Source organism: Ursus americanus, chromosome 35 (genome assembly GCF_024610735.1).
Source record: "Ursus americanus isolate L20-20 chromosome 35, mUrsAme1.1.p, whole genome shotgun sequence".
NCBI lineage: Eukaryota > Metazoa > Chordata > Mammalia > Carnivora > Ursidae > Ursus > Ursus americanus.
The window spans coordinates 22,139,088-22,164,073 of NC_142161.1; the positions used below are offsets into that span (position 1 = coordinate 22,139,088).

General features: G+C 35.3%; 1 long non-coding RNA gene across 1 annotated transcript in view; it reads right to left on the minus strand.

The window, feature by feature from the left end:
• Nucleotides 1–24,986, minus strand: part of LOC148107129 (uncharacterized) — a 123,406-nt gene that overhangs the window by 13,935 nt on the left and 84,485 nt on the right. The window contains exon 2 of the long non-coding RNA XR_015723059.1: nt 3,101–3,211. This is a non-coding gene — a long non-coding RNA (uncharacterized LOC148107129). The remainder of the gene's footprint in view (nt 1–3,100; nt 3,212–24,986) is intronic.

The window sequence follows — 24,986 nt, forward strand, 5'->3', positions numbered from 1 at the left end:
CCTCTTGACTAACTCTTTGGAAAACTGGGTCCCATAAAAGATTTGAAATTGGGTTGACTTAACTTTGTAAGTACAAACAAACTATAGCCATTCGCAAGGAAGGAAGACAGCCCAAGCTGCTGCTGCTGACAGACATTCATCTCTACCCAGGCAGCTGAATGAAATACATTTGACAGCAAATGAGTAGAATATGGAATTGAAAAGGCAGAATTTCATACTTTAATTTCATTGGATTTAATAAGGGATTTTGGATTTTAATTTATCCCTGTAAAATAACATGAGAAAACACACACACACACACACACACACACACACACACACATCTGGAGAATCCTTATATTTCTGGTGGTATGGTACATAATGACTTATGTTGATAGCTGGTCTTGCTGCCTAATCTCAGCTCAGTTATATTAAACTTAAGGCATAATTTAAGTTGGGAAATAAAATAAGCAACAAAATCTTAGTTAATAATGAAGTATGTTTAGAGTTTATTTATGTCTCATTCTGGCCTCATTTCAGAGATTTCTGGGGAAAAAGCTGAGCTGCTTACTCTGGATCCTAGGAAAACATATAAAGGAACAGTAGTTGTTATTTAAGAAGCACCTCGATAAAAATCAGTTCAGCTCTGCAAAAGCTGTGCAGGGTCTCTTCTCCACTGAAGGAGAAAACCAAATACTGGTTGTCCATATATTCGACGGTTAAGTTCAGTGAGATAAGGAGACAACAGTCTGGGGAGGAATAGAAAATATGCTCCTCGAGAGTAAGAAACGTTCATTCCACTCCCAGAAGAGGGAACAGTTTTGAAGTATCATTTATGGCTCTCCCTTTCTTCCTCCTCATCAGAAAAGAAGGGACTCAATGCGTAAGAGGTCTCTGCACATGCATGACCTAGACTTTTGGCTCCCTCTCTTTCTCTCAGAGCTGACTACCTCCTGCAGTGTGTATCCTCCTCATGCATCCCTCTGTCCAGTGTCAAAAACTTTCAGGGAGAGATTCCCCACTCTATGGAATGTCCTGTAACTTCTCAGTTCTTCAAGCTGACTGAGTGGGCAGATGATATAGATTGTATTATTTATTTTCCATATAGCACTGCCCATTCATTTTAGAATCAAATATCTGTGACCAATAGGATATTGTAGTGGACGATATCAATATGAAAATATCTGCTACTCCCGCCAACTGGATATATTGCATATTCCTACCCAGGTTTGGCCATGTGATTTATTATATCCAACAAAATATGAGAAATAATAACTGTGCTACTTCTAAGTAGAAGTTTTAGGGGCCATCATGTGGTGATTCAGTTTTTTTCCCTCCAAAATAAACCTGATATTATTCCTGCTCCTCAGTCTGGATCCTAGATGAGACAGAGACCAGAGCCACAGGAAACCTGCAGCCAAACCATAGTTGTCATGTAATTTCAGCAAGCTTTTATTGTGCTAAGCTACTAAAGTCTGGGGTACACTTTTTACTGTAACATAACATAGAACAAAGTGACCAATACAGTGGTAACTATAATTAGGGCCCGGAGTAAAAATTCTAAAATGTGCAACATTGGCTCTGGGATTAGACAATGGATATCCAACCATTATTAGAGCCAAGAAAGATGAAGACTCATGCTCTGCAGTGGCAAATATCTGGTGAAACTGTTTCCCATTAATAACTTTACCTAATGAAACTGTGACTTTAGGTAAAATGGGAAAGCAGAATTTGGTGGTACAATTTAGTTTCTATAAATGAATTTGACGTGTATTTAAAAAATCTATAAGAAAGAGATGAGCTCAGGAAAGAAGTGGCTAGTTTGCAAATAGAACAAAAAGGAGTTTAGAAAACCTAGAAATTCTTTGACCTCAAAGATGGAAAATGTAACTTGTTCTCACTTCCAACCATAAGAAAGATAAAACTGAAAAATACAAAGGTCTACAAAGCCTCAACTTAATGTCAAGACCAAATCAGAGGGGCGCTCTGAGTGGCTCAGTCTGCCCTCAGCTCAGGTCATGATCCCAGGGGCCTGGGATCGAGCCCTGCATTGGGTTCTCTGCTCACGCCGAGCCTGCTTCTCCCTCTCCCTCTGTCTCCCTGCTCATGCTCTCGCTCTCACTCTCTCTCTATCTCAAATAAATAAATAGAATCTTAAAAAAAAAAAAAGACCAAATCAGAGAGAAGCTATAAAATGTGTTTTAAAACCTCTGAATTGGTTAATGTAGTACCCATTAAATCATTTTAATTGGACAAAATGGCTTAGAAGAAAGAGACTAAAGATCTGGCTCTCCCATAGAAAACCTGGTCAATTCAAGTTGTCCTTAATTAAATCTAAAGAAAGAGGCATATCTTAGAAAGAGCTATGTGTGTAGCTAGAAGCAAAAGCTAAATGGTATCATATAGATAAGAAGCTAATCATGTATTTGAGAGAGCTGGGTTGAAAAAGAAAGTACCCTCTAGAAAGGGCTTAATAAAAGTGTATTCCACATGTCCTAAGGGAGGGCCTTGGGACATCTCCTCAGAACTTCGGAATTACTATGGAGAAGTGATTGCTTCTCCACACCCTTACCTTTCCTGAATTGTAGTGTTTACTGTTACTATATGCCCTGGTCCATTCCATGATATAAATGGATTGTGTAGGAAGCAGATACATTCCCTTTATAGTTCACAGGTCTCCAGATAAGCAAAACCACATCCAGAGCTGATACAAAGATAATCACTCACATACCCTAAACCTGAATCCATGATTGATGTTCTACTTGAGGAAAGGGTGAAGGTACTTTGCTTGTCGGGGAAAAAAAACAGTAACAAATTTTTACAGCCAAAATGTGGACGCTTACAGACTGTATTATTGTAAAAATATTGATGGCTTCTTTTTAAGAAATAGATATACAACTCTGCCACATTGATACCAGGTTTATCATATCACTTGTTTTGACCGGTGAAAAATACATCAAAAACTAATGATGTACTATACAGTGGCTAACTGAACATAATAAAAAAGAAAGAAAAGAGAAGAAAAAGAAAAGAAAAGAAAAGAAAAGAAAAGAAAAGAAAAGAAAAGAAAAGAAAAGAGAAAAGAAAAGAGAAAAAAGAAAGTGGAAGTAAAACATGCTACCTCTAAGCAGTGGTATTGCATGGTTCAGCCGCTTTCTTTATTTCTTCTTTATTTCTCTGTGCTACCAGCCTAATAATGTCCTGAATAGTGTCTGGACCTTTATAGTAGATCCTGGAAAAGAGAAGACAGAGAAAAACCTAAGATGACCTCTAGCCAACATGTAATGGAAACAGCATATAATCGTAAGCCACAGGTATTTGGGAGAATATCACCTAACAAAAGCTGACTAATACAATGAGTTGGTTCAATTACATAAAAATACCAGTGGTGGCCTCTTGTCTAAGTTGAGTTCTCCAATTCAAAGGCCAATATTAAAAAAGATAAATTTAATTCCAGTCTAACACCAAAGTCTATATATCTCAATTGGTTGAAAACTTTCCAATCCCAACATTATTGTTTTCTTGGTCTCAGACTGTTTGTTAAGTGTTTCACATATATCATCTCATTAAAACGGACCAAACTCTATTGTTCAACCATTTAACAGATAAGGAATCTGAAGAGGAGAAATTACATAATTCTTCCAAGTCTGCCTGCATAGTAAGTGCTCTGATTCCAGGTTTTGCATGGCAAATTACTATTCTCAAGCACTCAGGATAAGCCTCTAAACTTTCTCACTCTTAATCTCTGTCAATAAGCAATGTCCATTATGTGAAATTAACATATCATTTGAAATATGCTTACAGGGATCCTGTCTCTAGACCAAGTATCAGAATATGGTTTGACCACAATTTTTTTTTTATAAAAAAAACAGTCTTAAAAATGATACTGTTCCCTAAATTGAGCAACATGAAGCAACAAGCAACATCAAAGTCATTCACCTTTCTGTTTGCATCCCTATGATAGAGAGTATACCAATGTAACCTTCTAAACCTAAGAAAAAACAGATCCTTCTAAGCACATTCAGCTGGTTTTCTCCCCTTGGGCTAAGCATCAACCTAAGGAGAACACCTCCAACAGTTATAGCAGGCAATGAAGATAGCAGATGTTTTCTCCTTGGCTAGACTACAACTGAATACTAAAAATCACTGCAGCTCTGCTCTCTGCTTCTCCTGAATTGCTCTTTGTGTAACCCTGTGTAATCCAGTGAACAAATACAGTTCTGATATAAAACACAATGCAGCTGTATTTTACAATTATCTTTACAACACAGCTGACATAGGAGGAAGGGTCCACATTTGCACTTAGCTCCCATTTATGATCCCTGCAGACTCAAACGCCTTGAGAAATTGGTCCTTTTAACTTGTGGAATTTGTGTCTTCATCTGCAAAAGGAGAATGATTTCTCACAGATTTGCTGTGCTGCTTAACCAGAGCACTTAAAGCTAATACATTGATCAGAATAGGTTAGGTTATGCTGTTAATAAACAATTTTAAGTGTTTAAAACAAGGCGAGTTTCTGTTTGTGGTTGTGGGGGCTAATCCATAGTCACATAAGGGCTACAAAATGCTACCGTTTTGTAGTTGCACTATCTGGCATTTGTAACCTTTTTCACTGTGGCCAGGGAAGAGAGCACTAAAGGGTCTCATATTAGAAATTAAATGCCTCAGTCAGAAAGTGACAATGTCGTTTCCAATCACAGATCACAGCTCCAACTAACTAAAGTACAAGAAAGCAGAACGTTTCTATGTTCCCAGAAGCAGATGAGAACAACAGACAAATGAGTTCCAAAAGACTCTTCCAGAGCTGAAGTTGCAGCAGACCCTATCAGTACAAAATCCTATCATTTGAACAATCATGTTTTATCTTCACATTTAGTCGAACCCCTCGTACATGATCATAACCTTAAGTAAGTTACAGTGTTCCAGTTTTTCACAAAATGGAGTCTTAACTAAGCACATCTGACCATTTCTGGAGTTTTCTGAGGGAAGATTATAAATCATGTAAGAAACAAGCAGAGGCTCATGAAAGTGGCTAGAACTGAACGTTGAATAAGTGAAAGACACCGAGGGAAAAAATGCACACAACGGCACAGAGTAACCTCTAGTACACAGTCAAAATAAGAAGATAATTAAATTTGCTGATATTTAGGATTCTTTTTTTTTTAACTCTTTCACCTTATGTCCCTGTCTGATAACTAATTAGAATTTTCAGTGTTCATTTGGATTCTATTTGCTTTGCAATTTGAAAATTTGGATGTTATATAAGAGATAATTGCAATGCTGTAAAACTGTAAGTTTATATTCATTTTAATTATAACTGCTCTGGTGGCTAAATATCCTGTTTTCCAACTGCTTCACCTAGAGAGAGTGTTAATAAGACTCTAAATTGGACCTACAATCTGGTATTTATGTTTAAAAATCAATTTATTTAATTTGAGGGTCCTTCCTCCCATGACTACATGGTAAACTAAAAGGACATGGTAGTGCCATTTAGACTATTTTAAGTCCTAAATTTCTTCTTAATGACTATAGTACCTTTTGTGTTTTTTTGTTATTATTTTTTTAAGATTTTATTTATTTATTTGACAGAGAGAGACAGAGAGAGAGGGAACACAAGCAGGCGGAGTGTGAGAGGGAGAAGCAGGCTTCCCGCTGAGCAGGGAGCCCGAAGCGGGGCTCGATCCCAGGACCCTGGGATCATGACCTGAGCCGAAGGCAGATGCTTAACGGCTGAGCCACCCAGGTGCCCCATTCTTTTGACTGAATCATAAAGAAATTTCAAAGGCTGTCCTTATTATTACAGTGTGGGGAACTATATGTTTGTAGAAAACCACAGGCCTATATGTTCAATAGTTTTTTAGGATGTTTATTAAAATTCTAATATTTTTAAGTGTTCAGAAAAAAATCAATGATCCTAAATTAGACAATTATAGTAAGAAGAATAGACTTATCATATATAACAATTTTTAGGGAAGAAAGTTCTTAAAGCAAGGTAGATGATAGTCCTGGGGGAGGAGAGAGACTCTTCCTTCCATGATGCAGCATATATATGCCAGGTCTTCCTTGCTAAGAAGATATAGGAACATAGAATCAGAAACGTCATTATATTCTTATCAAGAATGGTGATCCCAGGCGAAAAGAATATTTTTTTATATACTTCAGCCAAAGTCAGAATCTTAAATTAAGCCAGAAAACCTGAAAGGTCTGGAGAGTGACAACAAAGAGAAGTCTTGAGAACATGAGTTTACTTAACCTCTGGTGTAGCGTAGACGCACCAAACAAAGAACCCTTGGTGAAATCACAGCACCCTAGACACACAGCTGTTTCTAATCCACTAAGAGCTAGAATAACATGAAGCCATTAATGATAGCAATGAGCCATGTACAAGACTAACTATGCTCAGGCCTAGAGCTGGAACTGTTGACTGTTTCCTGGCACTTACAATCTGAGTTTTAAAACAAATCTGATATTAAAGCTAGTCAACTGACTGCACTAAAAGATAAGCAAAGTAAAATAATCTACCTTACTTTGTTTAAAACGAATATTTAAAAAATAATTTTTAAATAGCTTTTCATTGTTCATAGTTTACATAGATCAACTAACAATGACACTGTTTTTAAAAAAATTTTTTTAAGATTTTACTTATTTGAGAGTAAAAGAGAATGAGCAGGGGATAGGAGCAGAAGGCAAGGGAGAAGCAGGCTCCCCACTGAGCAGGGAGCCTGACGTGGGGCTCGATGCCTGGACCATGAGATCATGACCTGAGCTGAAGGCAGATGCTTAACCGACGGAGCCACTCAGGTGCCCTGACACTGTTTTAATAAAGAGTTTATTTTTATAAAGACTAGGTCCTGGTTAATGCTACATGTTTCATGAGAGACATACAGCCTATTTTTTATATAATATATTCATATCCTTTTACTTGCTAAGAAATACTTAAAGTGTAAGCACATATCCTCAAGAAATATCCAGGGTTATAATGATACATTCTACCCTAATTCAAGAAATCAAATAAAGAGTGCTATTGTTTAATTATAGAATATTATATGTTATTACGTCCAACTGTTTCTCTCCTCTGAGGCAATCAAATTACTATTACTCTTCACTCAGTGACAATGAAACGTCTTCTTACTAATAAATCTTAGACTACTAATCTAGATTTAATACAGGTAGATGGGGAAGGGGTATGATAGTTGTCTCATACAATATTGCTCCATTATTTTTAAATTTATTCCTAGAGTAAATTTTCTAACATGGTACCTAGTCATTTAGGAAATAAACTGATAATAAATTCTGCACAAGTAACCTAAGTGTCCTCCAGCCTTTTGTAGAACAAACTTCCTCTGTGCAATGTGGGAAATAGAGCCATTTGATCATTCCTGAGCTATCCCAATGGACAGCTTCATCTCCACATCAGGTGTGCTCCCCACTGCTCTTAGCTCTGCCACAAATGGCACTGCTTTTGTTTCTCATCGGCTCGCAGCACTTCATAAAATGCTGCACTGGCCTCAGGTAAAGCATCCAAAGCTGAGCAAAGAGCAGCCCTTCTCCAAAGCCACAAGTAGTTCTTTCTTTCAAAGCTCCAGATGAAGTCCAGGCTTGTAATCAATGACCACCTAAAACACAAAGGGCTCCTGGGGTAATTTTCAGTGTAATTATGATTGTGTAAGAAGAACTGATTTGGTTAAGCATCTTCTACCCCCACATATATATTAGACAACTGGAACAGTGGTTTTTACCCTCGGTCTAAAATCGTGAAAACTATCTTCTAATGCATAAAAATCTCCAGGTATCTGTTAGAAATTCATATTTCCGACTCTCTTTCCTTCCCTGTAACATGTATTTTAATTATTGCTCCGGGTGATTATTATGATCTGACAGCAGAGCAATAATGCTCAGAAAAATTGAACAATCTCTCTGGAAAACATTTTAAGATTTAGTTTGAGGCTACAGAAAGAGTCACATTAGAGCCTGAAGAAGCCACAAATACACACATGGGAAATACTTGGGAGGAAGGGAGGAAGAAGGAAAGGAAGAGGGGGAGGAAGAAAAAAAGAAGGAAAGATGATAGAAAAGACAGAGCTGGGAGCTGCTGATAAGAAGATTCATGATATGCTGACCAGCTAAAGGCTTAATTTCTCTAAGAAAAAATATTTGAAAAGGAAGACATACAGAATAGGACCTTGGATTGATGAACAAGTTAATATACTTTTTTTTTTTTACAGTCCCCACTCCCATTAGCATTCAAATATAAGGATAATAATTAGAAATTTAGAAAATCGTATTTGCAGAAACGTTACTACTTTCAGTACGGTCTACATAATAAAAAAATAAGAAGGTAAAAAAATAAGACAAATCAAGGAAATAAAAATAAAGAATTATAAGAAATGGCGCTGAGAAATATAGCAGTGGAAGTTAAATTTCACCCAACACAATTACTGATGCATAGCAGTATACAACACTCTGGAAGAAAAATCTGAGATAAGCTCAAATAGAGAGAGAGGGAATGTGGGAAGTTTTCCGTATTATTTAATGGCAGGAGAAAAATATAAAATAGATCCAAACGATCATAGAAATACAAAAGTTAAATACTCTTTTAAAATATTTGTATGTAACCTATATAACTACAGTAACAGAATGTGCTATCTGCATGTACAGCTGGAGCGGAAAAAAAAGAAATAAAATACGTCAGATAGTCCAATAGTAGGCATGAAAAACTAACGAAATAAAAAGAAATAATGATACATTGAAAAAGATAAAATCAGATGACAGAAGTAAATCCAAAAGCAAAATAAGAGTAAGTTAAACCTCCTATTTTAAAGCAGATTCTCTAAGATTTGGGGGATCTACCATCTACTTCCATTCATGAAACTACTTGCATAAAACTCACTTAGGATGAAATAATCCCCATCCCCCAAAAAAGTAAAAAAAAAAAAGGAAAATGTGTCTACAAGGATTCTGGTTAAGTATTTTGGATTAATAAACCCCAATGAAATTAGAATAAAAGGGGGGAAAGATGCTTCTACCAACAAAAAAAAGAGGAGACAGTACTTGAAGAGGTGTAATTTCTGGAAGCAGGAAAGCAAATGTGAGTGGAGACTTTATAAAGCTCATAAAACTTTTACTTCAGTTTAAAAGGGTCACAGGGGTGGGGGGAGTTTATTCGTGCTACAGATTCTGGGAAAATCTCAAGTATGAGAGACAACACCTTTGAAGACTGGCTTGTAGTTGAAGCAAAAAACAGGGAGATTTATTAAAGTCATACAAAAAGTTATTAGGCTTCAGACTCCTTTTCAACTTAGTATCAATATGACTATACCTCCAAACTCTGGCAGAAAACATGAAAACATGAGATTTATTATTTGGAGATCCAGGAAATCAGGAGTTATTAGGTGTGACAGTGTTGTGCTGTAAACAGTGATTAAATGAAAGTCAACACAGTACAGAGAACTTGCCCCTCTACTTTCCTCCTCCTGATTGTTCCTTCCCCAATTTCGCTCAATAATCATACCTTCCAGGCATAAGGTTGGAAAATTTCTCTCGGGGGAAATGAATCACCCAAAGACAAAGACTGAGAGATAACTGGCAGTCATGTCCCCCAGTGAAAGAGCCATCAGTAGAAAGGTCTCAGATTTCCTTTAAAAAAGCTAGTATTGCTTAATTGCTAAATATGAATAGAAAATCAAAGAGTTCCACACATTAAAGAAAGATGTTGTCATGGAATGTACAAATCAAAACAAAAGGGAAAAAGGAAAATGAAGAAACAAAGACAATGGTGGGAATCAATGAAAATAAAACCAATTTATTTAATTGCAACTTACATACTCAGGGAGAAAAAAAAAAAAGAGAGATCAAACATCCATGAAGTAATACGACACTCTTAAAGGAAGAAGTATTTGGAGAACAGGAGCGGCATTTTCTAATCTTCTGCCATGAGGATGTGGTTAGTTATTGAGCCAGACTGGGGAAGGAGCCACAGGAAAAGAGAGGTAAGTCAAGAGGGAAGGTCTCTGCATTGTGTGTTGACGGACTTTTTCTTAATCACTGTTCACAGTACAAAACTGTCACACCTAGTAATTCCCTGTTTTCTGGGGTGCAATGGCTTTGCCTCTACATCCGAGTGCCTAGAACAATCCTGTATGAGTATAATCACGATAAATAAAAACTTGAGACTTTCTTACTAAAAGGTCAAATGACTAAATTTTTAAAATTCTAGGCCATTTCTGGATCTGAGTCTGGGACAGCTCTAGGTCTGCTGTTTCTCGTAATTTGTTATTGAGTGCCAGACACGGGTCATAAAATAAGGCTGTCTGATGTCAATATTTTTGTATAAAAATACTACATTTGTTAATTGATTTATGGGAAATAGGTGGGGAGGATAAAGGAAAAGAGCTTTAGTCAAGAATTGAGTGCAGTTTGTGTTTCGTTGTTGTACCATTCACTTAGGTGGACCAGACTGGGGTCCTCCATCAGTGGATTGCTACTACCTGTTGCTTATTATGAGGCCTATAGTTCCAAAGAATTTAAGAGGAATGAATGGGTGATTTTAGGGAAGATGGTCCTGAAATAAGAACCAGATACCAGACATAGGTCATTCCTAGAAACCCCTACCTATTATGTACCTGGAGAAAAAAGAAGGGCAAGAGACACAATTGTGGATGGGTTGCTGGTTTCTCAAAGCATGGTGATTAAGAATTGGTCACTGGCTATGATAAGCATGTTGACAAAAAATGATTTGACTTTAATGGGGTATGTAGATGGGGTATGTAGACACAATAGTATGTCCCATGTAATTGTAATCATTTAATATGTACCATGAACATTCATGTAGTAAAGAGTATTATATACAATAAAACACTGTATGTATTATGTAATATTAATATTAAACAAAATAAAAAGAAAATTTTATGGAAGAATGAAACCGGGGCAATGATGAAACAGTGTTCTAGTAGCAACATAAATATAAGCACTTGGTTTTATTATCATAATTCGTTTCTGTGCTCATAATGTTTCGAAATGTCAGTACCTTCAAAAGACTTTAAATCTTATTTAAATCCCTCATTATTTAAATTCAATTTAAATAATCAAATTATTAAATTTAAACTCCCTATCATTACCTATAATCTTTCTTATAAAACACCTAAGGTATTTCAATTTTATTTGCCACTTATTTTCACCATAGGAATATTTCACCAGACATATTAATAAAGTATTCAGAAACCTTTAAATAAATTTATCTTTGTTCTGTATTTATAAGTAACAAACTAAGTTATGCAAAGATTCCTGCTATATAATAGACAGAAACTAGCTTAGTTTTAACAAGTTTGGCATGGTGTATTTTGTACCCTGAGGGTTCATTTGAATTTATCAAATAGACTATGGCAAATAAAACGAATTAACACCTAAGTTCAACTGTGTAAAATGGATATATCAGTTAAGAATTGTTCTCGCTCTAACAGAACACACCCCAACAAAAACAAAACAAACAAACCAACAAAAAACAGCTTTAAACTAGTGGTTATCAAACTTTGCTGTATGTTAGAATCATTTGGGAAGCTTTAAAAATTCCCAATGCCCAGGCTGCATCTCATATAAATTAAATCAGTATCTCTTGAGATAGAACCCAGACATCTCAAGTATTTAAAACTTTCCAGGTATTTCCAATTTGCAGTCAAGTTTAAGAGCCAGTGGCTTAAACAAGATAAAAGATAATTCTCTCTCGTGTAAAAAAAGTAGTTTAGAGCTTATATACAGCTTTACAGGGTCATCAGGGACTGAGGCTCCTATTTTTCCACAGTTCCATCCTTCAGAGCCTAGCTTCCATCTTCAGAGTCAACTCATTATAAAAGATATCTAATAAGTCTCTAGTGATTATAGCCTTGCTTCAGGCAGGCAACAGAGGAAGTAGGAGGCAAAAAAAAGCTTTGCAGCCCCTTCCATTTATGCAGCCTCCTCGAAGTCATACCTAACACTTACTTACACTTCCATGTAGGTGAACAGAAGTCAGACATATGAACATGATGCCCAGTTTTCTCCTACAAAATATGGATGCTAGAGTCAAAAAGCAATCTTTCACATCATGCTTAAAACGCCACCACAACGTTTACATCTGCCTCCCATATTGAAAATATGAAAATTTTATAATTTTAAAGTCTAGTCAAAGATACCATATCGTACTGATGTTGAATCAGACTACAATAAAAAACAAAAACTAACAAGTTAAATGCTTATGCCTCCAAATCTGATTCCTTGGTAGGTCTCCTCATTGGTTGAAACTAATAAAGAAAAACAGGGCAGAAAGTTTTGGTTTAATATTATAATGTAGATGCTCCCAAAATATGCAGAATGTGGATTGAAATGTTATGATGACACAAAAAGAACAAAAAGGGGAAAGATAAGGATTATGATGTATATTTCTCAAAAGGACCAATCAATGGAAAAATGTTTTTTAAATATTATATATATATACACATATATATATACACATACACATGTGTGTTCAATTTTTCAAAAAAATGTTAGGATTATAAATATTAATAATAGTCTGTGCTATGAAAATATTAGAATAGGATGGTGTGAAGACAGATGTGAAGACATGTATGTTGTTAATATGTATATCAGCACTTGGCCAAAAGAGCTAAAAATGCATAATTTAAAATTCTCAGTTCTAAAAGAAGAGTTCTTTAAGAAAAATGGTAAGTAATAGTGCCCATAATTGAAATTAATATATAACTCTTTAATTTTATTAAGTCAAATGGAATCTAAGGTCAAGGACTGTGAAAAGTCTGAGATTTTGCCATACAAATTAGCCTGCCACAGTTTTATTAATGCTGGGGAAGACTCCGGAGTCAGAGATAAAGAATGACTTACTATCACAGCAAAAACAGTAGCCAGAATATCACCATTTTTATGCCACTTCCCTAAGACTCATTCCCATAATGTAACGTAAAGAGGGCCAAATGACACCTGCACACATGGTGGACTGCATTAATGGAGATGATCCCTACGCTTCATGAACCCAAATATTTTATAATGGTCAGGAAACTTGTCCTTTTCCTGGGGGGAGACTGTCCCTATTTTACAAAACTGTAAACAAACTTTCACTTTGTTCCAGAGAATGGTACTGTCCACGTCTTTCAAAGCTATTTGCTACACAAATATCCTTGAAAAAACAGCCTGAAACAAAGGGCAGGGTCTCGCCATATTCCTTTGAATGAATGGTGCCCAGAGCCAGATGTATGGTAAGCTTTTTTCTGTCCTTTCTATAGTCTTACATTTACTCATGTTGATATGTTAGGGTACCAAATATTTCGTGCTTATAACCATCCTTGATATCACCTGTCTAAATCTTAAGGATTTTATATCCTAAGTTTAAATCCCTCATTTTTTTACCATTTCTACCACCAATGCATTAATCCTCATTCCTTCAGCGTTCTCTTGTACCCCAGCATTAACCACTCAACTGGTGAAACATGTACCCACACTGAAGCCGCACAATCTTTTTCATAAAGCAAGTCTGGCTGTTCATATCCTTCTCCCCATTAGCCTTAGAAAAAAAATCAAAGCTATTAATGTGGCTAATAGGCCATACAATTATTATCCTTGCATATTCTTTTTCCAACCTAATCTCATATAAAGCTCCTCTTGCTCTTGCTACTACTTCCACATATTGGCCTTCCCCAGGTCCTCATGTTTCCCACATGCTCACTCACCAGAGAACCATGGCATTTAAAGTTTCGTACCCACCTGATTAACTCGTCCGTGTTTTAGTTCAAGAATCACATCCCTAGCAACTTTTCCCTAACCTTTCTAAGTGTTAAATGCCCTTATCATGAGATCTTAAAGCCCTAGGTATTTTTCCTTTATGAATACCTTAAACGCTCATCACCATTTATCACTTGTTTGTGTGATCATTTTATTAATTTCTGCTTCCCCCACTAAATTATAAGTGATTTGAGAATCAGAATAATATCTGTGTTGGCTCGTCATTATCTGTGACACCTCGCTGAATACCCTAGTACGCCCTAGTATAGTATGCACTCAACAAGTGTGTAAAATAACTTAATTGCTGAATTTACCACTGTATGGATTATGATAAGAAAAAAAGGAAAAGTTTGCTTTAATATAATGGCTGGTTACTAGGTAAATAGTATTATAATCATATATTCAAGGTTGATATAACAATTATAGCGTACAGAAATACATATACCATATATAATGTTCATAATGTACTATTAAATAAGTAGACTGAAAAGAATATCCTAAATAATATAATCCAACTTAAATGTACAAATGTAAAAGTATATGAAAGTAAATACACCAAATCTTTGAATGACTGGATTTCATTTCTTTGTTTTTAGCTAACTAGCATTTTCTCTATCTTTAAAACATCTTATATGATTAAAAAATTACACATGAAATGTAAAGTTTAAAAAATTATTACCAAATAGCCAAGTTTTATACATAACACAATAGTCATTTCAGAAAATACCATGCACTATTTGCAGTCCAACTGAATGATTTTCAAGAAATAAAATAATATGTGTGAAACAATCCTGTGGAGATTAGAAACACATACATTAAGCTTACAGTATCATCATAATGACATAAAAGGCCATATAAAATTGAATCATGTTGGAGATTTGAAAATATAATTCTTATACTTCCCAACTTTTATTATAGAAGTAAATCAATGGTGTTTACCTCTCCTTACATAAGGATCCACAGTTATAATCAATATCCTCAAACAGACCTGAATATTCTCTTACATTACAAATTCACAATTGACGATACAGAACAATAGTGATATTTATGCATTATTTGCTGTAGTATGTTTTAAATGGATCCCGGATGGCCTAAGGGAACTATCGGTTGTTCTCTAAGCGCACACCTAAATTTTAGAAAGTGACTTTACTGTTGAATAAAAGGACATTTCAGATAGTGACTTTGATTTTTACTCTATGCTGAAGAAGTATACAGAAAAATTTGGGCGGTACAATCGGAGCTGAACTGGACCATTTCTGGATGTAGGTAAAAGGGCATACTGAAAAAGACTGTTTACCATAGAACAATCTGAAACAGAAACTAAAAATTGGAAAATGAATAAATTTTGTTCTTACCACAAATAGAACTATCAATAGAATTATACTCAATTTCACATTGGGGAGCCAATTTCAGTCAACATATTCAAAGTGATTGTAATCGATGTATAAAGAGTGGCTTAGCTAGGAATTTTAGAGACAAATTATAAATAACAGGGTGAACTTATGAAGGGCCTCAATGTTTTCCTTGTTTCTATAATTTAGTAGTTAGCAAAATAAGTTTTGCATTTAATTATAAATAATGTTTAGTTTTTTGAGAAAGTGATTTTTTTTTAAAGTATATTGACAGGAATTCTGTTAAAGGGGGCAGTAAATACCTACCTCTATTAGTCCCCTCCTTGAAATTAACCCTAAGTGAACAGAGAGGAGAATGAATAGGTGGAAAAGGAATATGAAAGACAAAAGCTAGGGAATGTTTTTAATGCGTATTACAATTATTGAGAGATTTCTTCCACGTATAGAATACACCGTTATAAATAAAAAACAATGTAAGCATTCATTTGGAAATCTAAGTAGAGTGAATTCTGGCCATTTCTTTTACCCTCTCATTTAGGGAACTGTGACATCTAGAAATTTCGGCAAGACAAGGAAAAGATGAGAGTCAGTCCCAGTTAGTACACATTTTCATGTGCCATATAAAGAAAGGGACACTTGAAACCAATCTGAGTGTTTTGCTCTAACACTGGTTATCAAAAGGGAAATAGGGACCTACAAACAAATAGGTTAGGGAATTTCTCTATTATGGATGATAAAGGAAAGTTGAAGTCTGGAAGTTTGATAGGATCTGAGAAAGATGAGCTCAATATACCAACAGATATTTTCCTTACTAAGAACTAAAAAAGGTAGAAAACTACAAGTGGCCTCTCTAAACAAAAACCTACAGGAGGTAGTACTCTTCTTTTTATTTCACTCAGAGTAAGAGAGAGTTTTCAAAAGGTGTGACAGAGCAGACACTCCCAGAATTGAAGAGGACAAAGCTGTAAGTAAGGATTGAAGAGAAACACATTATGTACCTGGAGTATAGATATAATGAGTGGAAACATGGCTAAAGAACACTCACAATAGGGCAAAGAAAAAATGGGCAGGCATCAAGTTCCAAATCTGGTACTGCCCAGAATCTGTTTCTTCTCTAGGACCTATTGATAGAAAATGGTATAATATAAATATTTACTATCCGGACATCTCTCTTAAGGAAATTATATGAATAAATGGAATGGAACCCACGACAAAACTACACATGCTACTTTATACAAGGCACCACACATATTTAAAGTGTCCTACAATTTGATGAGTACTGACCTATGTATATATCATGAAACCATAACCACAATCAAGTTAGTAAATATATCTCTCTCTTCCCTAAATTTTCTTCTGCCCCTTTGCTTTTTGTTTTGTTTTATTGTGCTGAATACTCAATATGAAATTTACCCTCTTAACACATCTTTAAGTGCACAATACAGATTGTCAAATATTGACACATGTTGTACAGCAGATGTATATCTGTATATAAGTCTAGAACTTACTCACTTCACATAGCTGAAACTGTGTACCCACTGAATAACAACTCACCCAGCCACTGGCAACCACCATTTACTCTCTGCTTCTTTGAGTTTGACTATTTAGACACCTTATATAAGTGGAATCATGCAGAATTTGTCCTTTTTAAGGCTGCCTTATTACTCTTAGAATAATGTGTTACAGGCTCCATACTGTCACATATGCCAGCATTTCCTTCTATTTTAAGGCTATATTATATTCCATTGTATGTACTTACCACATTTTCTTTATTCGTTCATCTGTCAGTAGACATTTAGGTTGCTTCTACCTCTTGACTACTGTGAATAATGAACACGGAAGTGCAGGTATCTCTTCAAAATCCTGATTTCAATTATTTTGGATATACACCCAGAAATAGAACTACCATGTTCTCTTTTAATTTTTTGAGGAACTTCCATACTGTTTTCTATAGTGGCTGCACCATTTTATATTCCCACCAACAGCGCACAAGGATTCTAATTTCCCCACATTCTCACCAGTACTTATTATCTTTCACTGTTTTGTTCTTTTTTAAAATATTGATCCTAACAGATGTGAGGTAGTTTCTTATTGGGGTTTTACTTTGCATTTCCCTGACGATTCATAATATTGTATATATTTTTTATATACCTAGAACCTGGGGGTCCTTTACACATCCTTGAAGAATTGTCTACTCTAACTCATTTTCCCATTAAGCAAATGCCAGCCCTGACTAAAGGATGAGACACAAAAAAACAGGACAATAAAGTGGGGATAAGGCAAAAATTCTGTGCCCCCCATCTCATTTCCTCACCTTTGAGTAAGACAAAAACTTATTCCTTGATGAGAAAAGTGTACTAGGTAAGGAAACCTTGAATATATAGTCAAAATAATCCAATCCTCGTATGGTTTTACTACTGTTCAAGTTTATAAAGTAAGAATTGAATTTAAGAATTGCCATATGATCTAGCAACTCCACCTCTAGGTTTATATTCAAAGGAAACAAAACCAGTATCCCAAAGAAATACCTGCACCCCCTGTTCAGTGCATTATTTACAGTAACCAAGACATGGAATGGAAACAACCAAAGTGTCCACTGATGGATAAATGGATAAATTAAATGTGATATAATTTTATTCAGCCATAAAAAAGAAGGAAATTCTGCCACATACAATTCCATGGATGGTACTCAAAGGCATTATCCTAAATGAAGTAAGTCAGACGAAGAGAAATACGTGGAATCTAAGGAAACCAAACTCATAGAAACAGAGATCAGATTGGTAGTTACCAGAAGAGGGGTGGGAAGTGGGGGAACTGGGTAAAGGAGGTCAAAAGGTACAAACTACCAGTTATAAGACAAATAAATTTGGCAGATGTAATGTACAGCATAACAACTATAGTTGACAACATTGTAGTGCATATTCGAAAGTTGCTAAGGGAAAAAATCCTAAAAGGTCTTAACACAAGGCAAAGAAATTTATAACTATTGTGAGGTGTATAATGTTAACTAGACTTATTGTGGTAATCATTTTGCAATATATTCATATATCAAATGTTATATACCTTAAACTTATACAATGTTATATGTCAATAGCATCTCAATAAACCTGGAAAAATAACAATAACAAAAAACTGAGCTTAAAGTACTCTGGGGTTTCTAGTGTTTAAGGTGTCAATCAGAAAGAAAAGCCAATATTATCTGGAGAAACATCTCTTCATCACAGGTCTCAAAGAATTACCAAAGTTAGGTTCCAAGAAATAGAAGAAGCTAATGAAGAAGTCACCATGGTGTGACAAAGAAAAATAAAAGACAATAGAATAATATCTGAAAATTAACTCCTAGAATTATGAGACTTAAAAATATTAAAATATATACCTAGTACTTGTCAAAAAATAAAAATTGTGCTTAAAATATGAGTTCACTGCAAGAATATTTAAGAAAGGAAGAAAAAGAATACCTAGAAATTATTTTCATATATATAATTGAAATTAAGACTCGATGCAAAGGTTAATCTCATAATAACATATTGGTCCAAGCTAAGAGAATTAGGAATCTGCAAGACATAACTGAAGGAATTATCTATAAAAAGGGACAAAACATGAAAAATTATAAAAAGACACCAAGAGATATAAGCTAAAGTAAATGGATCTAGCGCAAGTCTAATCAAAGTTTTAAAAAGAAGGAGAGGATTGAACAGAGGAAATTTTCACAAAAATAATGGGTGAGAATTTTCCAAAAGAACTAAAAGATCAATCCACACATTTAGAAACCCGAATTAATTATCAGGAAGTTAAATAAAAATAAATATACACACATTTATGTATCATAGTGAAACTACAGAACATTTAAATTGAAAATCTTAAATGAAGCTAAAAAAAATTTTAAAAAATTGTAGAGAGAGTGACAGCTGACTTCTAAACAGCAGAATGGAAACAAGAACCGTTATCAAAAGAGAAAAAAAATGGAATTATAAGAAATAACCAATTAATCGACAAGAAAACAATAAAGCTCCAGTTAAAGCTAAAAAAAAAATGCCACACTGCATAAAAATTAAATCTAGCTATATGCTCTGCACAAGAGACATAAAAATCATGAAGATACAGAAAGTTTGAAAGTAATAATACAACAGGAAATTTTTAACTAAAAAAATCTGATATAGCTTGAGTAATATCAATATACACTTAAAGGCAAAAAGGATTGCTAAAGAAAATAAAGTCACTTGTGAGTAAAGGACAACAAAATTGTGTCTCTTTCTCTAGGGACACATTTGACCTTGAATTAACTTACCATCTTTTTACCTGGACATCTGATAAAAGTTGACTGTCGGCTATATTGCCAGGCAAGATTGCTTATGGTAAAAACAATCGTTGACGGGTAAATTGCATTTGACCTAGAGGTACGGATGTACTCTAAATACCTAGTAGGAAGTCACAGCTTTAGACTTCCTTAAGGATAATGATCTTTATACAGATATTTCTTATGGGTACGTTGGAATATATACCTAGATACGTGATGAGATATATTGGCTCTATTGCATAAAGTTCTGAGCCAATGTAGACCCTATACCCACTGATGTGACATGGTCTCCTTGCACCTGAGCTAACATCTGGAGGTCAAAGGGAATAGCTCCTATATAGCTGTGTAAACTATTGCAAAGAATAATGCAAAAACCACATCCCCCAGAGAGGATGCTGCACTATTGGCAAGCTGTGTTTCCTGTCTGAGTAAATCAGTGCCATGTGTGGCCTATTCTGGTACTGTGAGTCTGAATATGTAATTGTCCTTAAAATACCCCCAACACATACTGATAAAACATTTAGTACTTTATTGATGCTTCAGTGCATAATGATAAAATATTAAATTCCTCAGAGAGATCTAACAATTCTAAACTATAAAATTCTAAATTATTGTTCACCACATGTAATAGCCTCATAGCCTCAAAATATACAAAGTTAAAATATATTCGTATAGTTTTCTCATAGCAAACTTTCATCAGTTTAATATCATCATACTACCCTCTCAGACCAAATGATTGGAAATCAAAATGTAATAGCCTCATAGCCTCAAAATATACAAAGTTAAAATATATTCGTATAGTTTTCTCATAGCAAAATTTCATCAGTTTAATATCATCATACTACCCTCTCAGACCAAATGATTGGAAATCAAAAAGAACAATTATAACCAGAATATTTTTAAATGTTTTGAAACTAAGAAATATATTTTCAAGGGCACCTGGGTAGCTCAGTCTGTTAAGCAGCTGACTTCAGCTCAGGTCATGATCCTGAGGTCTTGGGATACAGCCCTGCTCAGCAAGGGAGTGTGCTTCTCCCTCTCCCTAAACCCTTTCCCCTCACTTGTGTTCTCACTCTCTCTCTCTCAAATAAATAAACAAAATCATTAAAAAAAAGAAATATACTTTCAAATAACTGGTGGTCAAATAAGAAAGTTAATGGAAATTAGAAATTATTTAAAATAATGAAAAGTAATATATTACATTAAAATTTATGGACTGCAGTTAGAAGTATTTAGGTGGAAATATATGGCCTCATATGCTTATATATAAAGAAGAAGCATTGAAAATGAATGATATAAACATCCACTTGAATAAGTTATTAAATATATATATAAAATAAAATGGGGGTAGAAGGAAGGACATTTTGAAAGAGAAGTTAATGCAACAAATACAGAATAGAGATCAACATGGTACTGGCACAAAAACAGACACATAGACCAATGGAACAAATAGAGAACCCAGAAATGGACACTTGACTCTTTGGGCAACTAATCTTTGATAAAGCAGGAAAAAACATCTGGTGGAAAAAAGACAGTTTCTTCAATAAATGGTGCTGGGAAAATTGGACAGCTACATGCAAAAGAATGAAACTTGACCACTCTCGCACACCATACACAAAGATAAACTCCAAATGGACGAAAGACCTCGATGTGAGACAGGAATCCATCAAAATCCTAGAGGAGAACATAGGCAGCAACCTCTACGACATCGGCCAAAGCAACCTTTTTCATGACACATCCCCAAAGGCAAGAGAAACAAAAGATAAAATGAACTTGTGGGACTTCATCAAGAGAAAAAGCTTCTGCACAGCCAAGGAAACAGTCAAAAAAACTAAGAGGCAGCCCACGGAATGGAAGAATGTATTTGCAAATGACACTACAGATAAAAGACTGGTATCCAAGATCTACAAAGAACTTCTCAAACTCAATATGCGAGAAACAAACAAATCATAAAATGGGCAGAAGATATGAACAGACACTTTTCCAATGAGGACATACAAATGGCTAACAGACACATGAAAAAATGTTCAAAATCATTAGCCATCAGAGAAATTCAAATCAAAACCACACTAAGATACCACCTTACGCCAGTTAGAATGGCAAAAATTGACAAGGCAAGAAACAACAATTGCTGGAGAGGATGTGGAGAAAGGGAATCCCTCCTACATTGTTGGTGGGAATGCAAGTTGGTACAGCCACTCTGGAAAACAGTGTGGAGGTCCCCTAGAAAGCTACCCTATGACCCAGCAATTGCACTATTGGGTATTTACCCCAAAGATACAGACGTAGTGAAGAGAAGGGCCATATGCACCCCAATGTTCATAGCAGCAATGTCCACAATAGCTAAATCGTGGAAGGAGCCGAGATGCCCTTCAACAGATGACTGGATTAAGAAGATGTGGTCCATATATACAATGGAATATTACTCAGCTATAAGAAAGAACGAGTTCTCAACATTTGCTGCAACATGGACGGCACTGGAGGAGATAATGCTAAGTGAAATAAGTCAAGCAGAGAAAGACAATCATATGATTTCTCTCATCTATGGAACATAAGAACTAGGAAGATTAGTAGGGGAAGAAAGCGATAAAGAAAAGGGGTAATCAGAAGGGGGAATGAAGCATGAGAGACTATGGGCTCTGAGAAACAAACTGAGGGCTTCAGAGGAGTGGGGGTAGGGGAATGGGACAGACTGGTGATGGGTAGTAAGGAGGGCACGTATTGCATGGTGCACTGGGTGTTATACGCAACTAATGAATCATCGAACTTTACATCAGAAACCGGGGATGTACTGTACAGTGACTAATAAATATAATAAAAAAAATTAAAAAAAAGGAATAGAGATCAACAATGGGTTGGAATGCACTAAGCACTAAGACAAACAACACCAACATCTCAGTAGATAAACACAAAAGGTTTATGTGTTGTTCATTTTAATGAAGGTAATGGGAGTTGAAAGAAAAGGGGCCAGGGAAATCTGGTTGTTACAGTCATTCCTTCTCATTCTTTGTATTATTTCTGACATTTCCTTCGAGCCTCTAAGTCCACTAACGAGTTATTTGCATCCAATCATCAGAAAACTGTTGAGAGCAAGAGATCATGGAAGATTACAAAGAAGGTTGGGTTTTGAATTCTAGGTCTGGGAATGGTCTATATCATTTCTACACAACTAGCATTTCTACCTGTATTATAGTGGCTTAAACTTAAACATAACTTCCTGTATTAGAAGGCCTGACAAATTTAGCTGAGTTGCATATTCTAGAGTAACTGAAAAGGGAGGCAACAAAGCAGTATAGAATCTGACAGAATTGGTTCTTGGGAAAGATCAATAAAACTGATAAGCTTCTATCAATATTAATCAAGAAAAAGGAGGGGCACCTGGGTGGCTCAGTCAGTTGAGCATCCAACTCTTGGTTTCAGCTCAGGTCATGATCTCAGGGTCCTGTGATCAAGCCTAACACCAGGCTCTACACTCAGTGCAAAGTCTGCTTGAGATTCCTTCCCCTCTTTCCTTTCCCTCTCCCTCTGTTCCTCACCCCCCACTCACTCTCTCTCTTTCTCTCTAAAATAAATAAAATCTAAATAAAATAAAATAAAATCTAAAAAAAAAGAAAAGAAAGAAAAAGGAGAGAAGGCATAAATAAAATGAATTAGAATTAAAGAGGTATACGTAAGTATAGACACTACAAATAAGGAAATAAAATGAAAACATAAATAAATTAAGGCCAATAGATGTGAAAATTAAAGTGAAATGGACATATTCCTACTCAAGTTTAATTTACCAAAACTGACTGACTGAAAAATGGATATAAAACTGAATAGTCCTAAAATTATTAAATATTGAGTCAATAATCAATGATGCCTTCACATATGATAGCCTTGATGAAAAATAATTCCCCAAGGGTTTTTCGTACCTCTTCATGTCTTGCAAGCAAAGGCACCAACTGGGTTTATTCTTGATTTTTTTTGTTTGTTTGTTTTGGAAAATGTTTGTAGAGCAAACATCCTTGGGAGAAATAAACAGAGTCTCCCTTCAGAACAAAGAGAAGCTTTGCTTATTATGCAATATGATAAATATGCAATATGATAAAGATCATGTCTCCCTCTTTGGTGAAGGTAAGGTAAGCAAACTACCCACTATAAGATATTTAGTTTCCCTAAACTTAAGGTTTCTCTCCTGTAATGCAACCCAACTAACTTTGCTCAGAATTTAAGGCTTGGGAGGGCGCCTGGGTGGCTCAGTCATTAAGCATCTGCCTTCCGCTTGGGGCGTGATCCCAGGATCCTGGGATTGAGCCGCAGGGCTCCCTGCTCCACTGGGAGCCTGCTTCTTCCTCTCCCACTCCCACTGCTTGTGTCCCCTCTCTTGCTGGCTAACTCTCTCTGTCAAATAAATAAATAAAATCCTAAAAAAAAAAAAAAAGAAATTAAGGCTTGGGGAACTGGTGTAAATGCAGATTCTCTGACCACTGCTTCTCTCAGCATCCACACAACTGTGACAGACTAACTTGCTGGCTTACAAGCAAGATAAAATCTCAGATCCTTCACGTCTCTTCCAAGCGCTAGACACTTTCTCCAAACATTCAAAGAAAAAAAAAAATTCCAATAGTGCATAAAATACCCTTTAAACCTAGTAATCAAAATTCTTTTTTTGAAGAAAACTTGGCATCTCAGTAATTTGCTGATTTCATCCAAACATTCAAGAGACATTTTAACTCAAATTAGAATTTATTTTTTGTTTTTTTTTCTCAAAAGCATACTCAAACATTTCCAGGTAAAGAAAGAGAGAGAATACTTCATACCAAGTACAATGCACACATTGTTGTGCTACCTATATCCCCCTTCAACAAAGATTTTCCCAGAAGCTGTGAGGGTTATCAGTAGGCAGCCTCCATCTGTTAAGCCCTTCAGGGTTTGCCTTAGACACAGACAGCCACCTTATCTTTTCCCAGTCCCCATTTTTCCCTCCTTTCCATAAATGTTGTTACTTTGTAAATATCCTACACACCAAACTCTGCCAGCATCTGCTTCTGGAAGACACAATCTGAGACACCAAAATGGGAAAATTATAGGCTAATTTTATTAATGAGCATTGATGTAATAATTTTAAAGAAAAATACTAGCAAATTGTAACCAGCATTATATTAAAAAGATAATACCACATGACCAAACTTGAGTTTTTTTCAATGAGTGAAAATCATATTTAATATTAGAAAATCCATTAATGAATTTCACCATATTATTAAAGGAGATGATAATAAAATTACCTCAAAAGATGTAGAAAATATAATTGATAAAATTTAATATCCTTCGATAATTAAAAAAATACCTCTTAGTAAGCTGAACAGAAAGGCATTCTTTAATTTGACAAAGGGTACCTGAAAATCCTACAACAAGCATTATGTTTATGAAAAGTGAAAACTTTTCCTTTGAATTTAGTAAACAAATTAAGGATTGAACTATCAGCACTTTTAATCTACATGATGTTTGAGGTTCTAGCCAGTGCAGTAGCAAGAAAAAAACAAAGTTATAATTATTTAAGGGGAAGGAACAAAATTTTCATCATTTATAAATGATATGATTATGTATGTTGA